The sequence below is a fragment of the Felis catus genome, chromosome X (genome assembly GCF_018350175.1).
Source record: "Felis catus isolate Fca126 chromosome X, F.catus_Fca126_mat1.0, whole genome shotgun sequence".
In the NCBI taxonomy this organism is placed as follows: domain Eukaryota; kingdom Metazoa; phylum Chordata; class Mammalia; order Carnivora; family Felidae; genus Felis; species Felis catus.
In genome coordinates this window covers 11,866,252-11,876,962 of record NC_058386.1, presented here as the reverse complement: position 1 = coordinate 11,876,962, position 10,711 = coordinate 11,866,252, and positions in this window count along the sequence as shown.

The following is a 10,711-nucleotide window of genomic DNA, read 5'->3' as shown; positions in this document are numbered from 1 at the left end:
ACTGAGCTAGGGCCGCTTAATGCGCTAATTCAGCCCTCACAGCAGCCCTGCCAGGTGGGTACCCCCCCTCCCCTTCTGCAGGTGAGACGCAGAGACTCGGGGAGGTCAGCTTGTCCGCTGACTCACAGCGGGTTCGAGGAAGCCAGACGCCGGGATGGCTTTTCGGAGGCTAACCTGGGGACTTTCGTCTGAGGCAGAAGTTGTTGCCACTGCAGTCTTGGCTCCGTCCCTGTTGCGTGGGAAGGAGGAGAAGAAGAAAGAGATTTCTTTGTCTACACCTGACTTTTAAAAAAAATTTGTTTTCAGATGAACAAAACATTTTTTTTACGTTTATTTATGTATTCATTTCTTAAGTTTTATCTATTTTGAGAGAGAGAGAGAGAGAGAGAGAGCATGCAAGCAGGGAAAGGGCAGAGAGAGAGAGAGACAGATTCCCAAGCAGGCCCCGCACCATCAGCACAGAGCCCAGTGTGCGGCTCGAACTCAGGAACCATGAGATCACGACCTGAGCCGAAAGTAAGAGTCGGATGCTTAACCGACTGAGCCACCCAGGCGCCCCCAAGTTTGTTTATTTGATTTGAGAGAGAGAGAGAGAGAGAGAGAGAGAACCAGCAGGAGAGGGACAGGGTGGGGGGACAGAGAGTCTGAAGCGGGTTCTGTGCTGACTGCAGACAGCCCAACGTGGGCCTCGAACTCACTAACCGTGAGATCACGACCTGAGCCAAAGTTGGACGCTTAACCGAGCCACCCAGGTGCCCCTGACTTTTCTTTCTAAAGCTTCCCTCTTATGACAAAACCACGACGGCTGTACCACAGCGTAGGGGCCATTTCTTTTTCTCAAAGTGTGGCACGTACATGTTAGGCATATTCTAGAACCATGCTGTCCAGTACAGTAGCCATTAGCCCCAGTGGTTCTCAACAGGGCGTGGTCTTGCCCACTAGGGGACATTTCTGGGGCATGTCTGGAAACTTTTTTGGTTGTCCCGCCTCTGCGGCCGTCCTGCTGGCATCCAGTAGGTAGAGGCCAGGGCCGTTGTGAAAGTAGCCTACGGTGCACAGGACAACCCCCACAGCAGAGAATGATCCAGTGCAAAATGTAAACAGCGCCAGGGTTGAGAAAAACCACACTCGCCATAGGTGGCTATTTTTTTAAGGTAAATTAATGAAAATCAGATAAAAACCCAATCCTCGGTGTCACTGGTCACGCATCAGGTGTTTCGTACGCTACTGTATTGGACAGCACACACGGATATAGATCACTGCAGAAAGTTCTACCCCATGGTTGCAGAGATTTCCATTGGACAGCACTCTTAGATGCTTCACGAATGGATTGTAACTGCCTTTCGGTTTCTGATTTACATGAGACCCGTGATACAATTCAGTAAGGATGGCTGTAACGGGTCTTCTCCCGGAGGGAGAGATTTGGGGCTCCATTGTACCAACAGAAAGAAAGAAAATGTTGTACCTACTTAAGGCAAATCCTTACCTGTAAGATGACACAGGGCCTAGATTATCTCTAAAGATATGTCCGATGGAATTTCTGTGGTTCTAAATTCAATTTGCTTTCTGAAAAAAATAAAGAAAAAAAACCCCTCTAGAATATTGTTCTAAAATGCCCAGCCAGCTACCCAGCAGGTGGCGCCGCTGGCACATAGTCGCTTAAGCAGAAGGCTTGCTCCTTAATAAATGGCCCATTGTAAGAAGGTTTACAACATAGGCTCTGGAAATTTCCATTCAGGAACAAAAACTTTGTAGTGATAGATTCCATTGACACTGCGTTTCCTTCTTCCCTCCCAGTGGACCCAAAAAGGCACATGTGACTTTACAGAACCTCACTTCCCTGCTGTTTTGTTTTGCCTTCTTGATCTGATCGTGTTGACGTTTATAACTGCTCAGAATTCAGACAGACTTTGGCCAGCATCCTGCCCCTTGCTAATTCACGTAATTTCGTTAATTCATTTATTCGGGAAATATTTAGGGCCTGTGTCTGTCAGGCACTATTGGAGACCCCAGGGTAGCCACAGTGAAGGAGACAGGCCAAGATATTACATTGATTTTCTGGATCTTAACACTCTAGTCGGGGGAATCACCTGTTAGGGGTAAGGAACTGTAGGTGCTTTGCTATAGTTTTCTTTTTGAAAACATTGGCTTAAAAAATAGCCTGCTTTCTCATTTAAAATGTATTGGACAGATTCTTGCTTATGTTAATCTTCCCTCAGCCAAATCCTCTGAGTACAGGACTGTACAGAATTACTAGAACAGCATTTTTCTTCTTAAATCTTCCAGACAATTAACCAATTTGCAAATCCATATAATAGATGGTCATCTCCACAAATGGGAAAAATACCACACTCGTTGCAATTTGGGAAGATTTCAAATTACCTCACTTAGCAATGCTCAGAAAGGAGATTCGATTTAAATAGAAAGTCTATTTTTATGAGTCTAGATGTGGTTATACTTATAAGCGGTATATACCTTTGAACACTTTATCACAATATGGGACAACCACGTAAATTCTATCATCAAAGCTGGTTCGGTGACATTCAACAGACTCCCCCCCTCCCCTTCATGAATGAGGGATGTAAATTTTTAGCCTCATGAAACCGTCTTTTAAAAATAGCTATTATTGGGGTACCCGGGTGGCTCAGTCGGTTAAGCGTCCGACTCTCGATCTCCGCTCAGGTCATGATTTCGCAGTTCATGGGTCCGAGCCCTGGGTCAGGCTCTGCACAGACAGTGCGGAGTCTGCTTGGGATTCTCTGTCTCCCTCTCTCCCTGCCCCAATCCCCCACTCACTCGCTGTCTCTCAAGACTAAATAAATACACATTTAAAACATAAAAACATAAAAACGGTAATTACTATGTCTGGTTGTAGAGGGCAGACTTAACACATCTTTATTGTAGCCCCGTCTCCTATTGTCAGTTTCATTCTAGTTCTAATGAAAAAAGCAAGCAGGAAGGGGAAGGCAGGGAAGGACAATTGATTTACTCTGGGTTTGTGCTGGGGTTGATTGACACAGTCTGGTACTCCGTGTACCAGGTTGGAGTGGTTAGTCATTAAGCAGACACTCGGGGCTCAGAAACAAGGGACCAAGATGTGCTCAGCTGTCTGCTGTGGAGAACGGGTGTTGGGCATTAATGATATGAAAGCTTCAGATTAGGGCTTGGGTATAAGACCCAGGCAACACTAAAAGCAATTAAATACCACCTCCCATTTTAGAGGGCTTGCTAATGGCTAGGCCTTAGGTATCCGTGATTTCTTTTTTTTTTTTAATAGGAAATTTATTGTCAAATTGGTTTCCATACAACACCCAGTGCTCATCCCAACAGGTGCCCTCCTCAATGCCCCTCACCCACCCTTCCCTCCCTCCCACCCCCCATCAACCCTCAGTTTGTTCTCAGTTTCTAAGAGTCTCTTGTGTTTTAGCTCCCTCCCTCTCTAACCTTTCTTTTTTTTTTTTTCTTCCCCTCCCCCATTGTCTTCTGTATCGGCGATTTCTAAGCCTTACTTCAAACCCTCACAACTCTTATCCCCACTTGACAGGTGGGGGCACAGAGGGGTTAAGGAATTTACAAAATCTCACACAGAAGGTGGTGATACCAGAGTTCAATGCCGAGAGCGAGAGCGAGACCAGAGCTCTTAACCATTCGCGCTCTTTGCCTTCTATCTGCCTCAATAAATCCCAGAGCTCTGATCCCTGGGTCCTAAAACTCCCTGCCAATTTCTGGCAGGTCTTTGAAGTGGAACTGAGTGTAGGTCAAAGGTCTGGCCACACCGGTAGGTGGCTGTGCCAGGTTAGGCTGGACATCACCCAACCCTTTCACTGACCCTATGAACCAGCCCGGGAGGCCCCAGACTTGCCGCTTTTGGGTCAGGCAGCCCAGCCTTCCCCGCCAGGGACGCTGGTAAGTACAGAACATTTGGCGTGGCCAATGACGTTTCTTTTTTTTCTGAACTGAGGGCATTTTGTACTACCTTTGTCATTGTCAAAAATCTATCTGTAATGTGGCAGGGTGGAGGGGAGTGCCTGGGCTTTGAACAAAATCGTCTAACTGCTCCTTTGTTAGTTGTATGTATTTTGTTTTTTTTTTCTTTTTGTGCTATGTTAGTGTTCTATTGCCGCACAATAAATTATCACAAACTTAGCGGCCTAAAGCAATACAAGGTTGTGATCTCATAGTTTCTGAAGGTCAGAAGTCCAGGGACAGTGTGGCTGGATTCTCTGCTCAGGGCCTCACAGGGCTGGAATCAAGGTATTGACCCAGGGTACAGTCTCATCTGGGACGTGGGGCTCTTTCTCCAAGATCACTGGTCGTTAACAGAATTCAGTTCCTTGCGGTTGTAGGACTCAGGTCCTTGTTTCCCTGATAGCTGTGAGCTGAGAACTGTTGTGGGCATCTAGAGATCTCCCACAGTTCCTTGCCGTATGGCCTCCTCCCTAGGAATGTCACGGCATCTACCCTGGATTTCTTCCGGGCCAAATGGCATGCATGTCCCCGGCTCCTATGCCGCAGCCAGCTGGAGGGGACTCTGCTTCTGGAGGGTTCTCCTGGTTAAGTCAGGCCTACCTAGATAATCTCCTGATTGGGGACCTTAGTTGCCGCTGCAAAATTCCTTCAAATGACCACCCAGGTTAGTGTTTAATTGAATAACTGGCAGAAGGAGTGTGTATAGCAGGGACCCAGAATCTTGGGACACATAGGAGAATTCTGCCTATGACACCTGCTAATGGCTAATTGCCATCAGTTTTCTGTTGATGTGCCTAAAGTCCAATGTATAACAGCATAATAATGATCATTTTTGTTATTTTTTATTAAAAAACATTTTTTTTAACATTTGTTCAGTTTTAAAAGGCAGAGAGAGACAGAGTGCAAATGGGGAAGGGGCAGAGAGAGAGGGAGGCACAGAACCGAAAGCAGGCTCCAGGCTCCGAGCCGTCAGCCCAGAGCCCGACGCGGGGCTCGAACTCACGGACCGCGAGATCGTGACCTGAGCCGAAATCGGACGCTCAACCAACTGAGCCACCCGGGCGCCCCTTGCTTTTGTTATTTAATCAAACGTGTATATAGTGCTTACTCCATGTCCAGGCATGGCTCTCAGATTTTCACAAACATTTTACAGCTAAGGAAAGGGCCCCAGAGCAGTCAAGTCACTTCCCGAAGGTCACACAGTTCTGTCGGGGACCACATAGTCCTTTGGTCGCATCAAGCCTAGATCGACGAGTTTGGGAATGACAAAGGAAGGTCCAGGTGGGGCCAAGAAGTGGGATTTCTCAGCCTTGACCCCACTCCCTTTGGAACCTGCCAGAGGGGTGAGGTGGGGGTGTGCCGTCCTCTCTTAGGCTGGCCTTCGTGACTCTTCTGTAAATCTAGGTGTGTTATGGACGGAATGTTTGTGTCCTCCCCACCCCCCCCCCCCACATGTGTGTTGATCAGATGTTGAAATCCAACCCCCCAGGGGGATGGTATTACATTGGAATTACAGTGTGGTGGAGCCCTCATGGTGGGGTCAGTGCTCTCAGAAAAGAGACCTCGGAGAGCTCTCGCCCCTTCTGCCACGTGAACATACAGGGAGTAGGTGGCCCACCTCCAAACCAGGAGGCCGGGACGTGTTGCTTTCAGTCTGTGGTGTTTTTGTTACAGCTGCCCAACTGGACTTAAGATGAGGAAGGACAGTTTCATCCAGACTGTTTTCCGGGAGTCTTCACTAAAGTTGACCAACACCGAAAGGGAGACCAAGTAACATGCTTACACGATGCAGCTAAGTTTGCCACAGGTCCACCTCCTGGCCTAGACCCTGGCCGCCTCCCCTCGGGCAGAGGACATGGCTCCCTTACCTCTCCTGGCTTCCCCTTAGCACTCGTCTGTGATGTGTCCTCCACATGTAGGAGAGTGAAGCCGAGACAGACAGGAGCCCTCTGCTCTGCCTTCCGCTCAAGGCCCACCTTCCGTCCTCTGGTTTCCTGTCTGATTCCCTGGTGACGTCACTGGGAGTGACCAGCCCCTACTCGCCAAAGCGTGGACATACTCTGCAGCCATAGGAGGTTTGTCTTATCAGATGGCTCAGTGACCCCCAAATGATAGAGGCATTCAAATCAGAGGTAGAGTAAGGGGGCCTTCTGTTAATGTAATCTGGAAGCATGTTCTGGTGAGTCAAGAATAGGCACCCGTAGGACTTCCTGTGTCTTAGTTTGGGACTGGAATAAGGGAGCCATGCTCATCCTTGGCACGATCCTTCCAGTACAGAAAAGGGTCCAACCTTCATGCCGTATTCTTCATGACGTGATGGAGAATGTCCTCCTGCCTAATACACCCTCCAAGACCTTTAGACTCCTTCAAGTGTATAAATGCTCACTGATTTGACAAGATTGATTTTCTCCCCTTTGCTTTGCAAAATCCATCGTGAGGCCGAAGCGAGTAAAATTGATTTCCGCTCACTTTCCTCCCCACCCAAGGCCTCTTTGCTCACTTCTGGTGATAAGAGATTTTTCAACTTTCTATACTCTTTTGAAAGCTTGGGGGTTTTTTGGAGTACATCTAATTCGCATTCTGTGCCTTTTACTTAAATCAGAATGCGCTTCGGAAGGCCACCGGTGGAAATTTCTTCCTGTGAGTTGCACTGTACAGAATCAGATGGAGTGGGTGTGTGGTTTACTCTTCAATTTATGATCTAAGGAACATCCCGTTTATTTTCGTTGTCTAAAGTGGATTTAATTGGGGGGTATCAGCCTGGCTGGAAATTCAACTTAGCCATACTATGAACCCCACTGAGGAGTTAAACAGAGATCTCAAGGGTCTTATGTTGCCCAGTACATGCAAAGAGGGCCTCACGGTCTTAGACGAGGTGGTCTCTGATGATGTTTGTTGTCCAGACTCATGTGGTTCCTTGGTGACGGGAGGCTCGGAGGCAACCACGTAACTTAATGCCCAGGCTGAGGCTGAGAGTCGTAGTGCCCAGGACCTAGCCTCACTAGAGAGTGCCTGTAGCAATGCTCAATGCCGTTGTGTGGGAAGAAGACATGGGCACCTGCTTCCGGCACCTGCCCCAAACCCACAGTCCCCTTTTAGTCTTGGGAAGTAAATGTATTTATTTGTTTATTCATTCATTCATTTGAAAAGTTTATTTATTTATTTTGAGAGGGGGAGAGCGTGCACGTCAGAGCAGGGAAGGGACAGAGAGAAAGAGAGAATCCGAAGCAGGCTCCACCCTGACAGTGCACGGGGCTCCATCCCACGAACCATGAGATCATGACCTGAGCTGAAATCAAGAGTTGGACGCCCCACTGACTGAGCCACCCAGGCACCCCAGTCTTGGGGAATTCACGTCTCCTTGTGTGAACAAACTCCACCCTAGGTCTCCAAGTGCTCTCTCCCTTCCAGCCCTCCCAGCATGATTTTCCTAGAAAACTGTGTGTGTTTCAGAAACACAAACCAAGAACTCAGACACTTGACACAGAAGGTGCCTGCTTTTAGGGAACCCCAGCCTTCAAGCCCACATCATAAATGGCCATGGACTCTGGGAAGTATGGGCTTGGGTGGTTTCTCTTTTCCCAATGAAGCAGGAAGAGTGAGCAGGAGGAGGTGACTTTGGTTGTTAGAGGATGGAAAAGATGGAAAGCAGTCATCTCTAATAGTGGAGAAGTTAACCGTACGAGAGAAACGTGATAGGATTGTTAGGCAGTGGAGTACTCACTTGAGATCTGTGGTCACGGTTGTGTTTTTCCTCCAGCCACACCCAGTGCATGGGTGCAAAACTGGGAAAGAAGGACAAGACCATCAAGGGACTGAAGGGGAGTAAACAAGGGGATGGTTGCTGCCTAAACTGGGCAGGGAAGGGTGGGGGGACACCGGAGGGCATGGCTGGTGGACAGTGAAAAACTGGGAGGGCCAGTGGACTGGAAGTCCCAGTGACCTCAGGGACTCAGAGAATTATTTGTATCTAGAGTCAATGGGTTAGAGCAGGAGGGATTGTTGTTAGTGAAAGTCCCCAAATCAAGATTTTGGAGGTAGTTTTGTTATTGGAGAGGACAGGCTCTAGGAGACAGTGAATGGGTTAAGGAAAAGATCATTGGAAGTAGAGGCTGCAAGGGACAGAGAAATGAGACTGTAGAGTGAATTCTCTTCTGCAGGAGTGGAATATTTCCAAGAACAATGACAAGCATAAAAGCTCGTGAGGAAGACAGAGCCAGGTCTAAAACCCAGGCATTTGTTGATGACCATAAGCAGAAGAGGTGGTGGCTCGTGTCTTCTGGTGGTATACACTTAGAAGGAGCTAGACGCTTGAGGGAGAAGGAAGAGAAATGATCTAAGGCAGAGGTTGGCAAACAATGATTAGCAGACCCAACCCATCTTGCTTCCTGTTTTAATAAGTAAAAGCTTATTGAAACATAGCTACACCCATTCATTTACATGTTACTTATGTTGGCTTTGGCACTAAATCAGAGTTGAGTAGTTGGGCCAGATACCCTAAGGCATGCAAAAGCCTAAATTATTTCTTTATTCATTTATTTTTTAAAGTTTATTTATTTTGAGAGAGAGAGAGAGAGAGAGAGAACACACGTGAGCAGGAAAGGGACAGAGAAAGGAAGAGAGAGAATCCCAAGCACGGGATTCTCTCTGCATCAGCTCAGAGCCCGACATGGGGCTCAAACTCAGGGACCGTGAGATCATGACTTGAGCTGACATCAAGAGTCCTATGCTTAACCGATGGAGCCACCCAGGCACCCCAGCCTAAATTATTTACTATCTGGTCCTTCACAGAAAAGGTGTGCTGACCCCTGAACTAGAATTAGCCATGAAAAGCATTAACCTTACACTGAGAGGTAAGCACCATTAATATCACGGTAGCTTCTTGTGCCACACAAATGTCAAATCCTTCTGTTCCTTTCAGTTTCAGTCTGCTCTGGGTCACCCGGTCATCCATTTTGACCCCACTGATTTTGTTTCAGGCGCTCACACTCCTTCTCTGGAAAATCTGAATCAAGCAATACAAAGACTCAGAATGGTCACCTGAGACAATCGACCCGTGGGACAGCAGAGTAAGTATTCACGTATGCCTATTGTTAAGCTTCTTGAAACTATTTTTTTTAAACTTCGGCTCTTCTTGGAACCTGGACTCTATACAGCTTCCTCTTCCATGAGATCTTTTCATTCTTTCGTGTAAACTAAATCTTGAGTAGATTGTATTCCTTGGAACCAAATGGTTACCGAAAACAATCAAAGGGCCAGGTTCTCGGTCCTAAGTGGGTCCGTTGTCTTGTTTCTTCTAGGACTTCAGGTAAGATGTGCTTCCCAGGCCAGTAATGCTCTATGCCCTTTGTCATAAGGAGAAAGGATACACACGGTGTGGCGCAAATGCAAGTCAGTCTTGGCTCTTGGGAAGACCACTCACTGACAGCAGGAACCCAACTGAAGGAAGGACCGACATGGCCAGAGCCACTGGGGTTATTTGGCATCCAAAGATAGCCTAGGGAGTCTCTCAGACAAAGCTAAGAGTGAAGCATTTGAAGTGCAAATGGCTTCCTTGGAAGATTTTTTATTAACTAGAGCGTCACCTTGGCTGTTTTCCTCCCTGCATTTTCCAGAACTCACATTAACCGTGGTGTTCGTAGAAATGTATTTCATATGTGGTCTTATCAGTTACGCTCTGGACCTGTCAAACTGTGGGTAATGGAGAAAAAAAAAAACTTGAACAAAAATTCCTTCACAGCCCCCAGCTACTGACGGTTACGGATGGAAACTGGCCCTGTTGTGCCCTTTGGCTCAGTAATGCTTTTCTGATCCAGTCGCTTAGTTTGTTCATTGGGTTTAGTGAAAATGCACTCTGCTGTTTGGAAATTTAGCAGCAGAAGGGAGGAAGAAGGAAATATGTGTACTAGGACCAGCTACAGAGATTTGGAAGGATTTCCACCAGTGGGAATACTGATGTCTTGGGTTCCAAGGCTCTAAGTGTTCACTCTTTGCCGTGCCTGGTCAATGACGACCACTTCCCGTCTGATTAATGAATAAGCAATTCTCTGTCTTTGGTTCAATCAACTGTGGACCGAAGGCAGCTGTGCTGGTGATGCCAAATTGGTGGTTAAATGAGACTGGCAGATAGCTTTCCTTGGGCTGTGAATTTTTGTGTCTCGTGTGATTTCCACTCTGGGTCAGGACGAGAGACAGCTAGCTACTCTGAAGGGAGAAAGACTTTAGTTTGATGTGAGACTTCCAGCTGCGCTATGCTGGACGAAGTCATCAAAACAAATGACTTTCTTCTGGAAACCTTTCATCTTCTTAGGTTTGTCCTAGCGGGGCAGAGGTCCCCCTTTGAGTAGAAAGTCAGGGAATAATGAGCTTCTCCGAATTAGCATTAGTCATGTAAAGAATGGCTCAGGAATTAGGGAAGGGGCTTCTTGTCCCCTGATGCGGACGATTAAGACAAAATTTGATATTTGGTTGCTCTCCATGTAGAGGACCCCCTTCAGCAAACATCTCGCCCGACTATTGGAGGCAACATAATGACATTTCTCCTTTGTCTACCTTGACATGGACAGTGGCTTTTGATAAGTGGTATGCTGGTAAATCTTTAACATTCAGGTCTCCAGAAAAAAAAAAAATCAGACATCGGATTTGCAGTGTTTACCAATGTCTGGGGTAGATAGACACCCACTGCGGCCAATTTCAGGCCACTGGCCTGATGCCATTGAATGCAGAGTTGGGAACAGACGTG